This window comes from Ambystoma mexicanum, chromosome 9 (genome assembly GCF_040938575.1).
Source record: "Ambystoma mexicanum isolate Mex_15411 chromosome 9, UKY_AmexF1_1, whole genome shotgun sequence".
NCBI lineage: Eukaryota > Metazoa > Chordata > Amphibia > Caudata > Ambystomatidae > Ambystoma > Ambystoma mexicanum.
The window spans coordinates 841,216,883-841,234,713 of NC_090931.1; positions in this window are offsets into that span (position 1 = coordinate 841,216,883).

Here is a 17,831-nt window from a genome sequence, read left to right on the forward strand (position 1 = left end):
ACCCTACAGGAAGTATGGGCCAAAAAAGTCAAATCAATTATGCAAGCCGCAAACATCAACATGGAGATGCTGATAGAACGACCCCAAAACGCAAAAAAAAAACTGAGACGTCAGCTCTGGATCGACAACACGGAAAAACTCAATGAACTAAAGACTGTAATAGATCTGAGTATGACTCCGAACAAATTAGACTGCTTACCGAAATACCTGAGCACATTCCCGTCTCGCCATCATAGAGATGCCTTTTTGCGCCTAAGAACAAACCTCCATAAAACCAGACAAATGTGCTTTCTCCGACACATCGACAACGTAAAAGACCCCTCATGCAGGTTTTGTCGAAATCACTCAGAATTACTAAAACATCTTCTGACTGATTGTCACGCATTGAAGGACACAAGGTCTCTCCACCTACGCAAGTTCGCCCCTCAAACGGATTGCATGGAAGAACTGTGGCTCAAAATTTTAAGCGGGACCTCAGTTCACTTGACTTGTGCAGTCATAAACTTTCTGGAGCAAACTATAAACTCATGAACCAACGACTTGTCCGCTCTATTGCAGAAGCGAAGCGACTGAGGAAGAAAGTTGTAATAAAAGTTTGTAAGAAACTAGAAATTGCAAAAAAAAAAAAAAAAAAAAAATGTTTATTGCCGGTTCAAAGGAAAATTGTTTATTTCTCTCCCTCCTCATAGCTCTCAACTCACCCACCTTTGGAGGGTGTCACCCGCCTTGAAAGCTGATGAATCACCCGCCAAGCCCCTCATACGCCCATTCACTTCTATGGGCCCCTCACCGCCAAAAAGAAAATCGGGTGTTTTCACCCGCCTTGGTGACAAAAAAGGTTGGGAGCTATGCCCTCCTCATATTGATGAAGTGTTCTTGTAAAAGCTATGTGCATCACACCCAGGACTCGAGGTCCCCGCCCAGATGGAACTTGTAATAATGAAGGGGATGGTTTATAGGTGAATGTGTCCAATAAGAGCGTGGAAATTTACAGGTATTAGAATTCCTTGTGTAGAGTTAGCCAATCTTATTTGGGGGGATGATTTTGTAATTGAAATATGTGGGAGTGTGTTAAATGTTGCAACAATGTTTATAAAGTGTAACTTTTCTATTATTTGGGGAGAATCAGGTTAGTGCTGTCTCGAAGGAGTCATCTAGTCCCTCCCGGCTGTTTTTAAACAATAAACTTGCTTTACTGACAAACGTGCACACACTTCTTGAGAGGTGGGCTTATTTTGGATAGAGAGATCTGAGGTCGGGCCTAACATTTGGTGATGGCCCAACGTGGTCTCCAGGCTTTCTGAGACACTGGTAGTTTCCGGGCAACACAAATCTGCTGCTGCGCGGTTCTGCAGGGACCAGTTTTTCATGCACGTCACAAGGAGAGGTATACAGGGGCCATATTGGTTAGAGGCCTGTCTGCTCCCCAAGGCGTGATGCTGTGGCCCAGATGTGCAGGGTGATTTGAAGGAACACTGCTTTGGAGTGCTGCGCAGGACATCTACATTACGTGAATGCACTTTTCAAGGAAAACCAAGATGGTGATAGGGGAAAAAGGGAGGGGTTTGTTTGCATTTTTACTGGCAGGGTAATAAGGCATGCATGTGTGTAGTCAGATAAATTAGGCTGATTGGAAGGTGTGCTTGTTTTTGGAGGTGTGGATGAACTGCTATGTGTTTTAAGTCTTTTTTCTTATGTATTTTTACCTTGTTTATTATTTTATTTTCTTGGTTTGTCAAAGTAGTGAAGGGTATCTTTCCGTAGTCGGAAAAAGACACCTTTGTAGTTGAAAATGTTGTGGAAGGGATGAAGAGAAAGTAAAGAGGATTTTGTCCATGGCATTGTGTTATTGATAACATGCTGTTTTTTGTGTAAGAGTCGAGAGTATAATTAAAAGTGGATAGTGAGGTGATTGTGGTGAAAGTGAATAAGTCGAGTGACTTTGGGAAGGTTTTAGGAAATTGGGGAGGAAAAAAGTGGCCTTTTTGTTTTGAATAAAAAGGTTTTTAGAGTTAGGCTGGTTTGAAGTATGGAGACTCCACTTGATCATTTGTGTCAGGTGCTTTTAGAGTATAAGGTAAGGTAAGGTATAAGGTAAACATTTTGAAATACCACTGCGAATGGGTATGAGAAACCAATGATAAAATGTTTACTCTTGGCCCAAAGAGGGTACATATCATAAGGGTATGTTGGAGAATATGTATTCTTTCTTAGTTACTAGGTACAAGGGATCAAAATGAGAGAAACGTCAAAATATTTTACAACTATGGAGAATGTATAATGAGGACGTAAAGGCCCACAGTGCTAAAACTGAGGAAAAAGGGCAGAGAAAGGAGGGTGTGGAGATTCCTTCCACCCGCCACCATATGGATGCTATCCTTTATTGCCTGCAGAGGGGTACACTAACCCCGAGTTCGAACCCCCACCATCCCCATCGGCCACTCCAGTTGTGAGACAGAGGGCCTCATTACGAGTATGGAGGTAGCCATGGTGCTAAAAGTGCCATGGCTGCCTCCATACCGGGCTCCAATACCGGGTTCCTGCAATGAGGAATTACCGGGTCATTCCCACATTAGAGGACCCGATAATTCCTCCTTGCAGGAACCCATCTCCATTCCCATTTGAGCCCCGATAGGGCTCAATGGGAATGGGGAGGGAGGTAATAACGGGCACATTACGAATGGTCCGTTATTAACTCCCTCTTCCCCTCGCGGGACCCGGAAATTACGTCTGGTTTCACCAGATGTCTGTTCCGGGTCCCGCAAAGGGAACCTCGTAATAGGCGCTCCCGTAATGAAGGGTGTCGGTCCCGTACTGGCACCCATCATTACAGGACGCCACCCTTGTAATGAGGCTCTGAGACTGGTAATGCCTCCTTCAGGTAGGGTCTCTGAACAATGGGATACTGAGGAAGCTAGAAAGGAACTCCTTTAATGGTTAGAACAATAGAGAGATTGAGAATGTGGGCGAAAGAAGAATAACTCCTCCAACCACTAGGTTAGTGGAGAGACAGATAGAGGAGCGATAGAGGGTAACGTTGGTAACAGGAAGGTAAGTTGAAGGATGTAGAATGGGTAAAAAAGAAAGAATCATGCCTCGTACCTTGAGAATAGAGGATAGATTGCAATGGTAGTGGAAAATTAAACGCAGAGGGATTTGGAAGAAGCACTGAGACTTGCTGGGAAAGGTAGCGCTGATGCAGAAGCAAAGAAGCGAAAAGCGGGAAGATGGGAATAGGCAGGTAGGAGTAGGAGGAGAGAGGTGGGGGTATGGACAGATCCTCTCTAGGCTTGATAAGTCAGTTATCAAAGATGTCCAAGTGGAACTTGAAGAGGAAAGTGTTGCTTTAGGTACAGGACTTGAACAGAGGGAACAGGGACTGGCACCCCAGATAGCATAGGTTATGATACCATGCCGGTGGAAAGGCTGAAAGATGTGATAACAGGGGAAGAGAACGAGGAGGAGAAGTGGCAAACTGATGCCGAGCAGGGATAACAGGGTGGGGTAGCCCCATCTCCCCCTCCAGCAGCAGCGGCTGCTAAAGTAAACGCACAATGGGGTTGTAGGACACGCTGAGATCCCCATATGGCTGTAGTAAGAAGTACGTGAAAAACGGGGAAAGCCCCAGTAAAAACAAAGTGACTCAATTTTGTTGCTCCAGAAGAGACAAGGGAAGGCGTATTATGTCCCATGGTCACACATGGACCGGAATCATTTGATGAAGATACTCCCCTCGCTCACTGCAGGGATGGAAATGTGGATTTATGCATTGAATAAACAGACTGCCAGTGTTATGCTGACCATACAGGACATGAAAAGTGTATTTACAGCTTTAATGGCAGAATAATCATACAAATCATACAAACTTTGGAGGCGAGCAGGGTATCCAGGAGTCCATTAAGATACAAACACCCAAAATAGGGCACCCTTTAACAATTATAGGGCAGAGGTATGGGGAGCCCTGTGGGTAATGTATCCTGACACGCCGGACATAAATTAGATTCTGGCTAAAACGATGAAGCTAGATGATGATCCTTCTGCACGTATTCCGTTGATTCAGAAAATATGGAGAGCAGAATCAGGAGAAGCATGGGATAAAAATATAGCTATTTTCTACGAAATGTTGAAAAGGGGACTTTCCAAAGAAGGTCAACATGATTTGGATACAGTGGTGGGAAGGGAGGCCAAGGGTTGGCCGGAAATATAGGTGCACATTGTGTGTTTTTGCAAAAGAAGACAGGAAAAAGAGAGTACTGAACAGGCACAAAACGTGGAAGCAAAGCTTGTCCAGAATAAATGTGCTAAAATGAGTTGAGCAGTAATTCCTAGCTCCACAGAAGGATAGCAGTGACAATTGGAACAACAGGGACGATCAACGGCAAATGGGAGGATTTCCAAGAGGAAGAGGCAGATTTCCAAGAGTTGGTAGGTCATTTGGCAGGGGCGGAGGGATGAGGCCACAGTTCAGTGGGCCAATGGGAGGTAACTATGGGGGACTGAACAGGGTCCAGTGTTGGACATGCAGGAGATTGGGACATGTGTTGAGAGAGTAGGCCACAATATTTTAACCCAAGTGGACCAGTAGGTAGGTTCCTGTATAGTCTTTCCCACCAAATGCAACCTGACCATGCCGTATGCCCCGGCTCTTTGCAATCACAGCAGTTACCGGTTGGGCAAAACCCAGTGTCTGAGGCTGCACAGACCTACATGTTTCAGCCAACCGTGCCAGTGCAGGCACCTGTGCAGATATGGGAAAAGAATCCTTTACCCCAAGGAACAGTTACCTATTATACTGGAGCAAGTGATTTTGGAGGGAATCCTTTCCCGCTCCCAGGTCCTATATATATAGAAGGTAGAAAAAGAATTATCAACAGTTAAACCTCAATGCAAATTATACAAATCAATTCTACAGTTTATTGAGAAACATCATAAAAATCTCTTCAGGAGATGGACAATACAAAAAGTTCATAAAAAACTCTTTTACAAAATTACACAATAGTAAAGGTGACAAAAATATCCTTTGGGGTTGAAGAGTGGGTATTAAATGCACCCAGTTAATTGTTGAACAACATTAGGGTAGGTGGATATATTTCTGTTGTTAAGACACTTAATAAGTATTATTATCAAATTCAAGATCAAGAAATTGGGGCTCAACATGTTTCTGTCCTCTAGGTTGGTACGGGACATTCGTCAGGAGACACCACTTTGGCTAGAGTTATAATAAAAAACAAACAATCTTCTTTCACTGAAGTCTTGTTCACAAGTTGTTGGGTGTAACTGTTGATAAAACATAGAAAAAACGCAAGAGTAAGCTTTAATTGCTCCTGTTCTAAGGTAGGAAAATTACCTAGTCTAGCAAGTGGAAATAGTCCTCGGGGGTTGCACGTCCTCTATTGGACTGGTAGCTTCGAACAAGTACGGAATCTTAATTTGGTCTGTGGACAACCTATTGATTGATTAAATGGGAGGACTATAAGATCAGGCACGAACAGTTCCCACACAGATCTATCTGGAGTGTTCACAAGACGAGATGTAGTGCACTATCTCGATAAGTGACGAGTATGGGGCAACAACATTATTATCCAATCTGCTCTCTATGGCAGGAATCTGTAGGTATAATGTAAATCAAACCATCAGTGGACTATCCATGCGATGGAACAGTAAGCACAATGGCTCTACATCTATGATTAAGTCAATGCTCAGAGCTGCTCATAAGGCGTTGAGCCTTTCATCTTACCTTTAATCATCCGAAAATGAAAGAAGCGCACAGTCAACTACACGCGATCTTGTACAGGTTAACAGAGGGCCAGCTGTGGCATTAGATCCTCTCCAGTATGATACAAATCGGGGGGCTGGGCGAATCCGGAAATGAAAACACCGGAAAAGTCCGGACTCCATTTTAGGAGTATAGAAATAGTCCTTTTTTTATTTTTACGACGATAAGATCCCAGGAGGTTCTAGCCATGGGACCTTCCCTGGGCAATTAGTCACTAGGGGAGTAGAAAACTCCCCCTTAGTTATCTGTCCCTAACAGTAGCTCAAAAACACTCGCTATTCACTGATCTTAGTATTATCGCAGCTCCGGCCAGATCGCCTCGAGCATACCGCAGATTCTATCAGTAAAGAACGGCAAAATGCCTACAATGATAAGGTTATACCTGGTAATAAAATGAACTGTATAAAATTAGTAGATATGTTGGTCACCTCGATAGGAGGCTCGCTAGTCTACCACGCCTCCTGGTCAATGAAGAACTATCCTATGGGTCTTGGGCTATTAGGGAGAATGGCCAGAATGGTAGTCTGATGTCCCTAGGTTCACATGACTAGAGTTAGCTCCCTGGTCAAGAGGGGGGGGACTCATACCAGGGCCTTGAGGCGGGGCAGCTGCTAGAGTAGCTCATCCGCTCATGGTTCCCAGCTAGAGCCAAACCATCAAATCTTGTGCCATTCAATGGCTTCATTGAGACCCCTTTGGTCACTTTGTGTTAGAAAAATTAACCTTTGTTCTTTTTCTAGCAGTATTTTGTTCTTCATGTTGTGATTAGGGTCTTGGGTGGTAATCAGGACAGTCCACCTGAAGCCCTCATGGCCATGATATTTCTCCACAAACTGTTTCACCATAGGTGCAAGTAGTATTTTGTTCTTGATGCAGCTCTTATGCTCAATAATGCATGTTTTTATCTTCCTGTTGGTCTTCCATATATATCTAAGTTGACATGGACAGGTGATCATATAAACGGTATATTCAGGATTACAGTTTGAGAGCTGTTTTTGTTGCCACAGTTTGTCGAGCCCAATATCTACTTCTTTGGATTTTTAGGTCAATTTGCATACTGTGCAATGACCGCACGGATAGTGTCCAGTAAGGGGTTCAAGTCCCCAAGCTTGAGTTAGGCTCACTGTATTGAGTATCTTCATTTTTAACTTGCTGCTGCTCACACAGTTGCCAATCGTTGTTGACTTTTTGTAGGCGAAAAGAGGAAATGGCAATTTGGAGGTAGATGTTTCAAACACCTTCCATTGTTTTCGAACAATGTTACGTATAGTGAGGCTCATATTAGTAAAGGTGTTAACACAGACTAATCCCTCATCTAGTGGCTGCTTGATCTTCTCTTCCAGCAGGGCGTCCCGATAATTATTATAAACCCTTTTGATGGCTTTTCTTACCAATTTTTTGGGGTACCCTCTTTGCCTCAATTTGTCTGTCAAGTTCTTTCCTTCTTCCTCAAAAGCTGTGAGGTGACTGCTATTCCCTTTTAATCTCAAGAATTGTCCGTAAGGCAAATTGTCCCAGAGGTGTTTAATGTGATGACTCTGGTAATGAAGGAGCAAGTTTTTATCAGTTGCTTTACGAAACGGTTTAACCAAAAGTTGGCCAGATTCATGGTAAATAGTGAGGTCCAGAAAATTAATGGATTCTTTTTGTATGGTCATAGTGAATTTCAAGTGATGGTTAAGTTGATTGAGCCAGGTTAGAAATTCTCTGGCTTTTTCTTGTGTGCCCGTCCAAATCATAATGATGTCGTCGATGTAGCGGGCCCACGACTGTAGGTGTTGTTCAAAGGAGTGGGGGGTATATATATGTTTTTTCTCAAAGAATTCAACATATAAATTGGCTAAATTTGGGGCCATAGTGGCACCCATGGTGGTCCCATCAATTTGTTGAAAAAATGACCCATGAAATTCAAAGTAGTTCCTTGTCAAGGAAACTTCGATGCACCAGAGTATAAAAGACGTGGGAACAGAATCACTATCTGTTCTGGCTAACAGAATTTCTTCTACTGCATCCAGAGTTTCACGTTGCGGGATGTTAGTATACAATGACATTATATCTAGGCCAATGAGGTAGTTGGTTTCTAGATCATAGGGCAAATGTTCACATTTCCTGATGACATCCTTAGTATCTTTAAGATACGATTTCATATTTAATACATAAGCTTTTAAATAGTAGTCAGCACATTTTGAAAGAGGCTCTAATATAGAGTTTATTCCCATGACTATGGGTCTGCCTGGTGGGTTAACCAAGGTTTTGTCATGAGCTTTGGTGGTTTTCAATTCGATCATTGCCTTAAATTCCCTGGTGGGGTCGTGGAGCAATTTCTTATAATATCTGATATCATTAAGTTGTTTCTGATATTCCTCAATGTAGTTGGTTTTATTGAGTATCACGGTCCCACCACCTTTGTCAGCTTTTTTTATAATGATACTTTCATTATTAGAAAGTGACTTTAAGGATTCTTTTTCAAGTGTGTTTAAATTATGAAACATCTGGGTATTTATTTTTTCAAGTATAGCAACTTCAGCTAATACTCTTTTTTCAAAAATGAAAGATTCAGGAGAGTACGTATATGTCGGAGGGCAGAAAGTCGAGGGAGGTTTTAACCCTGTGCAATTAGACATCTGGTGGTCGCTCCGTTCATCTTTTTTGTCAGCAAAAAAATCCTTCAAATGTATTTTGCGCATAAACTTGTGAAAATCAGTCCGGTATAGAAACAGGTCGTGTTTTTTAGAAATCACAAACCCCAGACCTTTATTAAGAACTTGTTGTTCTATGGGAGTTGGTTCATAATTGGACAGGCTTACTAAAAGCGATTCCCACTTCTGTTATATCGTTGGTCTCCATTCCAATTGCCCTTGTTGGGGCCTTTGTATTAAAAAGCGCTTGGTGCAGAGTTATGATTACCTAGTCCTCTTCTGTTGTTAGAGTTGCCTCGCCCTCGATTGGGAGCATTGGTGGAGGTTCCTTCACACGGGCTGTCTGGGTCACTGCTGTCATTACTGGAATTGTAAAATGTAGCACGGAATCATACTCTTCTATTAGAACTGTTCAGCCCGTTAGATTGTGCCGACTGATTTTTATAGCCGACTTCGGTGTAAGGATAGGCTTTCTCATGACAGTACCTTCCTAAATCTTTTTTAAGCTGTTGTACATATTCTAGAGTATTAGTTTGTTTGAAATCTTTTATCTCCTTTTCAATCTCTTCTAATCTTTTCTTGAGATTATCTAATGATGTAAGTTTTTTTAATGTCATCTTCTTCCAATTATTGCATGTTTCATAAACATCAACAATGGAGCATTCCCCCCTGCCCCAAACCCTTTCCCTCCCTATACTCCCCCTGACCCCCCAGCGGAGTCATTGTTCTCACATCCCTGAGTGCAAGCTTCCTGAGTCCTGTTAGCTTATGTGAACAAGTCTAGAATGCGTATTTTGTGCGGGCACCACTGTACCAAGTAGTCGCTCTGTAAGTATTCCAAGGCCATTCCCCAGTCCGTTACAAAGTTTTGGCGGTCCCCCTGGATGTTGTAAGTGATGCGTTCCATCGCCAAGTGAGACCAGACTCTTTGGATCCATTCTAGGTTGAAAGGTGGTGTTTTCTGCTTCCGTTTCTGAGCTATTGCTAGCCAGGCCGCTGGTAGTCTTTCTGGTGTGTAATGCCATTGGATCAGGATTTTCGTCCGTGCTTCCCTTGTTTGGATAGCTCTTGTCCATTTGGGGATGACTTGCCAGACGTACTCCCATTGTTTTTTCGCAACTGCTCTCCCCAGCATAGTTTCCCACCTCTTCATATATTGCCGCTTGATTTCTTCTGTCGGGATGTTGAGAAATTTGTATATGTCCGAGACAAACTTTTTTGACCCTGATTGTGTCATAATGTAGGTCTCAAATGGGGTTAGGGCTCTGGTTGCTGCCTGCATGATCCTCGGGTAGGAGAGCCAGTGGTGCAGTTGTTCATATTTGTATCTGTCTTTTTCCGAGAGTCCAAAGAGGTCTTGCATTCTATGAATGTTCTAATATGTTGGCCTTCGAACATATCCCCTACCTTTGTGCAGTCAGCCTCCTCCCACTTTTGGAATGCTCCTTTCTCCATTCCTGGCTGGAATTCCGGGTTCCTAAATAGTGCCATGAAGGGGGCCAGGTCTATTGTCAGTATTTCTTTTCTGGTTGTTCGGTTCCAAATCTCCAACAATGCTTTCATTACCTCATTCAGGTGCCTGTGTTCGGTGCTTGTCCATAGTAGATGGCGGAGTCGGGTCTTTGCCACTGCCCTGTCCTGAACTTCCCATAGCTTTTGGGAGGTGTCTGGGATCCATTCCTTCAGAACCCATAATTGGGCTGCCTTGTAATATTTCCAGAAGTTTGAGAGTGCCATGCTTCCCGTTTCCTTCTGCGCTGTGAGTGTCAGGCTAGAGAGTCTTGGAGGTTTTTTCTGCCAAATGTACTCTGAGACTGCTTTGGTGAGAGTTTTAAAGAAGGAGGCTGGGAGTTGTATGGGGAGCACCTCGAATGGGTATAATAGCCTGGGTAGGACTGTCATTTTGATCACCGTCATCCGGCCCCACCATGAGACCGACAAAAGGTTCCACTTCTCCAGGTCTCTTTTGGTCTCTCCAAAAGTCGTGGAAAGTTTCCTGCGTAGAGGTCTTTGATTTTGCTCGTCAGGACAACTCCAAGGTACTTGACCCCTCCTTCTGCCACTTTTAATTGAAGCTGCTCTGCTTGTCTGTGGATCTCCTCTCTGTTTCTGGCTAAAATTTGAATTTCGGACTTCTGTTTGTTGATTTTCAGCCCTGAGATGGCACCATAGCTCTCTATTCCATGTATTAGGAGTGGAAGGGACCTCGTCGGCTCCGTCAAGGCCATCAGCATGTCGTCTGCATATGCCGCAGATTTGTGGTAAATCCCTCCCATGTCTATGCCCTTGATGTCTTGGTCCTCTCTGATCCGCGCCAGGGGTGGCTCCAGAAAAATTGCATATAAGAGTGGGGAGAGAGGACACCCCTGTTTGGTTCCCCTTCCGATCCTGAACATATCTGATAGTTCTCAGTTTACCGCTATCCGTGCTGAGGGTGAGTTATAGTTGGCGCGAATCATCCTAACAAAATCATCTCCCATGCCCATTTTCCCCAGGATTCAGAACAGCATTGACCACTCCATGAGGTCAAACGCCTTCCCCGCGTCTATCGTCAGTATTATGGCTGGGATGTGTGTGAGTCAAATTTTTTCGATCAGGTGGATTATCCGTCTGATGTTGTCATGGGTCTTTCTGAACCCTGATTGATCTTGATGAATTAACTTGGGCAGTACCCTTGTGAGTCTATTGGGCAGGATTTTGGTATACAGTTTAGCATCCAGATTTATTAATGCAATGGGGCGGTATGAACTCAGGGATTCCTGTCTTTTCCCTTGCTTATGAAAGACCAAGATTTTTGCATCATTCATGGATTGCGCGATATTGGCTGCGTCTTTAAATGTATTGAAGAGATCCGATAGGATCAGGGCCAGGTCACATGCGTATGATTTGTAAAATGACGCTGTAAAGCCACCCGGCCCTAGGGCTTTATTCTTCGGCAGTTCCCAAATTGCTCTGACTACTTCCTCCTCTGTAATGGGTCAGTCTAATTGTTGTTTCTCCTCCTGCATCACTGACGGGAGGGCGATTTTTCTCAGATAGGAGGATTGATCTTCCTCGCTCGGCTCGTCTGACGTATATAGTTTCTGTTAATATGCTTTGAAAATTGCTCCCATCTCCGTTGACAGAGTTCTCGTCTGGCCGTTATCATTTAGCAGTGCTTTTATTGTTTGGTTTTGTTGTTTCCCTTTTATCTGCCTTGCCAGTAGTCTGTCGGCTTTGTACGCTTTCACAAAGTACCAGTGTTTGAGGTGTAGTAGGTGTCTCTCGGCGTGCTTGGTCCAGAAGGAGTTCAATTGTCCCTGTAAGTGTCTAGAGGCTCTCTTCAATTTCAAGGAATGGTCGCGGGCCATTTCCTCCCTTATTTCCGCCACCTTGGCTTCTAGCTCAGCTTCCCATTTGTTGTTCTGTTTGTCTCTTTGTGCTTTGAGTGCTATTATGTGTCCGCGGATCACTACTTTGAAGGCCTCCCACAGGGTTGCCCTAGTTGTTCCCAGTGACTCATTGTCCCTGAAGTAATCTACTATACGCTCTCTGATTGCCTCTCGCATAACAGGGTCTTGAATAATTTCCCCCGGTAGTTTCCATCGCCATAGACCAGATTGCTTGCGTAGTGCGGGGAATGATATCCATAGAGGGGCGTGATCTCAGAGTGAGATGGAGCCCACTTCCGCGTGTTGGAACTTCCCCAGCAGTCCTGCGGAGGTCCATAAATAGTCGATCCTGGATCTTGTGCCGTGTACGTGTGAGTAGTATGTATATCCTGGGGTCGAGCCCTGGATTTTCCACCAGACATCTTCCAGGGCTGACTTTTCCATGGACTTTTTTAGGGCCATCAACGCGTACCCTTGCCCGAGGATTTGGGATTCGATCTGTCCATATTGGACTCCCATGCTAAGTTGAAATCGCCGGAAAGTATCACTTCCGCTTTCGTAAAGGTTTCCAGAATATCCATGCTGTCTCTTATGAAGCCGTCCTGCCCTGTGTTAGGGGCATATATAGTCACCAAAGTCACGGGGAAGACTTTGATCTGCACATTTGCGAATAGGAATCTGCCTTGTTTATCTGGGAGGGTCTCATGGATCTGAACATTAAGGGAGTTGGCGAATGCGATTAGTATGCCTCCTTTCTTCACTTTGTCGTTTGCCTGGAGGATTTGATTAAAGCCTTTTAAGCGTATCCTTCTTATCTTGTTTTTTTATATGCGTTTCATGGAGCATTATGATGTCAAATTTCTCCTTGTGTATGAAATGTTCTACCTTCTTCCTTTTTACAGGGAAGTTTAACCCTCTGATATTATATGTAAATACTTTCAGCCCCATTTTCTGGTGAGAGAGTCTTGCCCTTCGTGGTTCACTTGGAGTCGTTTGCCTTGGAAGTTTTGTTTTCCGGTGGTTGATCCCTCCCCAGTCCCATTCTCCTGGGTTCTAACAGTATCCCGCAACTCCCCCCCTCCGCTCCCCCTTTCCCATAACTTCCCTGAGGAGGGCTCTGGGCTCTATGATCGCTCGGGCGTAAAGCCTTTCGCGCCATACCCTCTCAGACTCAGGTATAACTTGGTTGTGGGGAGTCCTAAACCCCACTTAAAGTCTCTGGAAGTCCCTGGGCGGCGCCCAGCCATCGCCGCATCCAACTGTCGGACAACAGTTCTCATCTATGTCTCCTTGAGCCATCTTGCCTACATCCCTGGTGGTCTTCCAGCAGTTTCTCCCGGGATAGCTAGGACGATTGCTGATTGGTCTCCTGGTTCTTCATGGGGCGCTTGGGTCTTGTGTTTATAGTTTTCCACCCCCACGGGGTTCTCCACCCCAGAGTGGGTTCTCCGCCATGTGTTTGTTCCCCGCCCTAATCTTGCAAGTTCATAATCCGCAAGCCTTCCTCACATGTAGTGACTCTTTGCTGCTTCCCCTCCCATGTAAATAGAAGGCCAAATGGGAATGTCCATTTGTATCTGATTTGTCTCGAGATCAATTCTTTTATGATCAGTGCCATCTCCCGGCGCTTCTGGAGTGTTGTTTGTGCCAGATCCTAGAATAGGTGTATTTCTGCCCCGTTCATCCTGATATGGTCCATCGTTCTGGCCTTTTGAAGAATCTGCTCCTTTTGCGTGTATGACGCCATAGCAACAAGGACATCTCTGGGGCGGGCCCCTGGTTCCCCCGACTGACGCAGGCCCACCCTGTGAATTCGGTCTATCCGGACCTCGACTTCCTCGTCCTCCGCCAGTATGTCTCTGAAGACCTGTTGAACTGAAGTCCTGAGGTCCTTTTTTTTTTCGACTGTCTCTACCATATTTTTAATTCTTATGTTGGACCTACGGGATCGGTTTTCTAGGTCCTCATATTGGACCTCTAAATTGTGGGACACTCTGGTCCTGTATCTCTGCATATTGCTGTGTTTCCTCGTCAAGATTCTGGATGGACGGTTTTCTCCAAAATGTCAGTTCTCTCTTCTAGATTCCCTATTTCCACCTTCAGTTCTTGGACTGCCTGGTTCATCTCGCCCTTCATTGTTTTGAATTGGGTGTGCATGGAGGTCATAAATTGTTCTTGAAATTCCCTGAACCAGGCTTTCATATCCTCTTTAGTGGCCATTTCGGCTTTCTCCGTTCCCCCTTATGCATTCTCCTCCTTTCCCTTGTGCGTAGTGGCCTTTGGGTTAAACGGCGTGTTTACCCCCCAGAGCTGTGGCAGGTTCTGGCCCTGCCTTGCTTTAGTGGTTGAGGCCTGTGTCGCCGATTGTGCTTGGCGTCCCCTGGATTTGGACATGTGTGCTTACCAGGCTCTGGTTGTGGCCTATGTACTATCTGGTCAGGCCCCTGCCCCCTATTTTGGGTATCGCTTAGCGAGATGAGTTTGCTCGTTCTGGTGGATCTAGGTTTCGCCCCAGGCGGTATCGACCTGACCCCCCCCAAGTACCTGCATCCGGATTTGCTCAGTTTTGTGAATCTGCAGCGGTGCTAGAGTGTCCCTGTAACGCTCACCTGATTCCCGCAGAGGCGCCGGTCTTGACTGGGTGAATGCCGTATCTTCAAAGGTGATGTGTAACACACGGTTGGCTCTCTGGGCTGGACCTCTGTGCACTGTATGTCTGACTCGAAGAGTAAGATGTCTGCAGATAGAAAATATGGGATTAATGAACTGGGGTTATTGGGTGCCTCTCTCCTCTTCCCTTTCTCTTCTCCTGTAGAACCCCAAAGGTTAACACCCTCACCTTAGGTAAGTGAACGCCGAGCTCTCCATCTGCCTCGGGGCAGGGTGCCGTAACCAGTTTCTTCACTGGATAAGGGTGCAGGCCTCTTGACCTCAGAGGACTGCTGTCCGTCGTTAACTGCACGAACGGTAAGTTCTGGGCACTTCAAATGTCTTAAAAGTCTTTTGTAATGATATCTCTTGTTTTGCAGGGTTCCGGCGATGGCGGATGGCGGGCTGATGAGAGTTGAGGATCGAACCCGCGTGAGGAATAGAAGCGCCTGGAAGCACGTAAGTAAGCGCTTGTAGCCTGCTTCACCATGCGCACTAACTGTCCCTTTTATCTTGCAGGTACAAGTTCGGAGCTTTAGAGAAGCTGAAGGGTGCTGGAATACCCACTGGATTCGGCGTGGGAAGGAGTAATGGCACGTGAGTAATAAAGTTGCCCAATGTCTTTAAACGCAGCTTCTTTTGTCTTTCAGATGCGGGATGCAGCGCCGAAGGCCTCCGGAGCGTGCAAAGAGCTGGTAAGCTTTTGTCTTTCAGATGCCGGAATGCAGTGCGAAGACCTCCGGAGCATGCGAAGAGTAGGTAAGCCTTTGTCTTTCAGATGCCGGAATGCAGCGCGAGGCGTTGGTGACAGCCGATGGACCAGGTAAGAGATGCGCTGCCACTGAAGACCGTAGTGCTAACCTGTTCTTTCTTTGTCTTTACAGGTGCTGCTGAAGACTGGATTCCAGGATGGTAAGCCTTTGTTCCCTTAGGCCCAGGATCAGAAGCAGAAGACACGATGAGCGTTCTGCTGCAGAGAATGCAGAATAACGCAAAGCAAGATTCATCCATCGGGTGTGGTTTAAATAGCCTCCTGTAGTGCTTAGGTGTCTCCTTCCACAGCCACGCCTAGGTAAGAAAAGAGTTCCTGCTTTCCAGAAGAGTTCCAGTGTTCTGAACCTAGGGAGTGGCTCCTGCCCCACCCAACAGGAAAAGTAGTCCCAAACAGAAGAGGATCAGGGGTTCAACTGGCAGGTAAGTAAGCAGCATGGTCTGCTGCAGGTAAGTCCACCCAAGCATTATGAGCCCAGCGCTTCCAGCGCTGGGACTGGGCATCTTTATGAGCCTGGTGCCACTGGCGCCAGGACAGGGTCCAAAAGGTCCCAATTGGGACTGGCTGGCACTCGGAACCGGGGTTATGGGTCTGCTTCCAAGGGCGTCGGGCAAGTCCTGATCTTTTGGAAGCAGAGATCATGACAGTCCCTCATGCTCCGGTCACTCTTTGCATGTGATAACCTTCTGGCCTCCAGTGGTTTACTGCTTTTTGTCTTTTTGTGCTTTCTATTGTTCTATCAGTATGTCCCTTTGGGTGTTTGTTCCGCTTCCCTTGGGGGTTCTATGGTCCACTTCTGCGGCGGTAGAGCCACCTCTCTTAAATCTCCTGCTTGTTGTCGTCTCTTTGTATTGCTTTTGGGGGGCCCTTATCAAAGCTTTGGGGAGTACTCTTCTTTTACTGTCTTGGGGGCTCCTCTTGTGATCGTGATCATGTGTGGGGCCATTATGGGGGTGTGCGGCTGTCCCCGGTGAACCCTGGGTGCGATGCTCTCTCACCTTTGGTGTTCCCGCGATGAGCTGCCAGGCCTTGCGTCCCAGAGGTGCTGCTGTAGTCTCTCTACCCGATCTCATGTGTGTCGGGGGCAATCCTGCCCTTGCGCCTCTCCGTAGTCCTTGACTGTCTCTGTCGTAGGTCGGGGGCTGCTGGAGGAGCAGACCACCTGGCCTCAGATCGCCACCTTGCACTGCTCACCTCCCTGGTGGGGAACCGACGCCTCTGGGGGGAAGTCTAGGCGGGCCCAGGCCTTCCTACGTGCCCCGCATCCTCCCTTGTCATCCGTTTGGGGTTCACCACCCCGTGCTGTTTTAGGCGGGTTTCAGGGGGACTGTACACCCCTTCTGCTGCCCTTTTCCCGGGCGTTCCGGTGATCTGGTTGGTTGCGCATTTGGTCCCCTGTTTCCCGCTCCCCTTATCTGGGGGGGCGGCACGTTCTTTCTTTCTCGCCGCCGGGGTCGCCTCGATGCCTGATCCCCGTTTCTTCATTGTGCTCCTCTGGCGTTCTAGGCAGTCTAGGCGGGCGTGCCTCTTCGCCTGTGTCTACCCTCTTGTTCGCCGGGTAGACGTTCGCAAGTTGCAGGGTCCTTCCGCCTGCGGGGCGTGTGTCCGCTGGCGTTGTCGGCTCAGGTGACGGAACTCTCTCCTCTCTAGCTGGTTTCGGCCGCTTCTGCATGTGATGGCCTCTGCGGGTCCACTCCCGGTCCCCTTCTCTGCGGGGCACTCTCCCTTCTCTCTCACCATGGACTTCCTGCTCGAGCGGCCAGCTACATCTCCTCCTGGATTTTGTTGGCGGGAAGCTCCGATGTCGTCCAATGGCCCTGTGCCGGTTCCCGGACTTTCTCTTGTCTCTTGTTCTCGTCCACCAGGAATTCGGCTTCCTGTGGAACCGAAGAGACGCTTATTGTCGCTCTTTATTGTTGCGGCCCCTAGCTGGGTGGCGGAGCTCCACTCACACACGTCTACCCGGCTCGGCCGCCATCTTGGATCACCTTCTTCTAATTTTTTAAGGTCCATTTCTATTTTTTCTGTGGTCTCCTTTGCCGTATCAATTATAAGTATAAACCAGTCACGTCCACAGCGATTGGCTATATAGCTCCATTGGGGTTTAAACTTGGTGTTGTCAAGAAATAGCTGAGGCTCAATGAAGCCATTGAATGGCACAAGATTTGATGGTTTGGCTCTAGCTGGGAACCTTGAACGGATGAGCTACTCTAGCAGCTGCCCCGCCACAAGGCCCTGGCATGAGTCCCCCCTCTTGACCAGGGAGCTAACTATAGTCATGTGAACCTAGGGAGATCGGACTACCATCCTGGCTATTCTCCCTAATAGCCCTAGACCCATAGGATAGTTCTTCATTTACCAGGATGGCGTGGTAGACTAGCGAGCCTCCAATCGAGGTGACCAACATATCTAATAATCTTATACGGTTCATTTTACTACCAGGTATAACCTTATCATTGTAGGCACTTTTGCTGTTCTTTACTGATAGAATCTGCGTGATGCTCGAGGTAATTTGGCCGGAGCCGCGATAATACTAAGATCAGTGAATAGCGATTGTTTTTGAGCTACTGTTAGGGACAGATAACTAAGGGTGAGTTTCTCTACTCCTAAAATGGAGTTTGCGA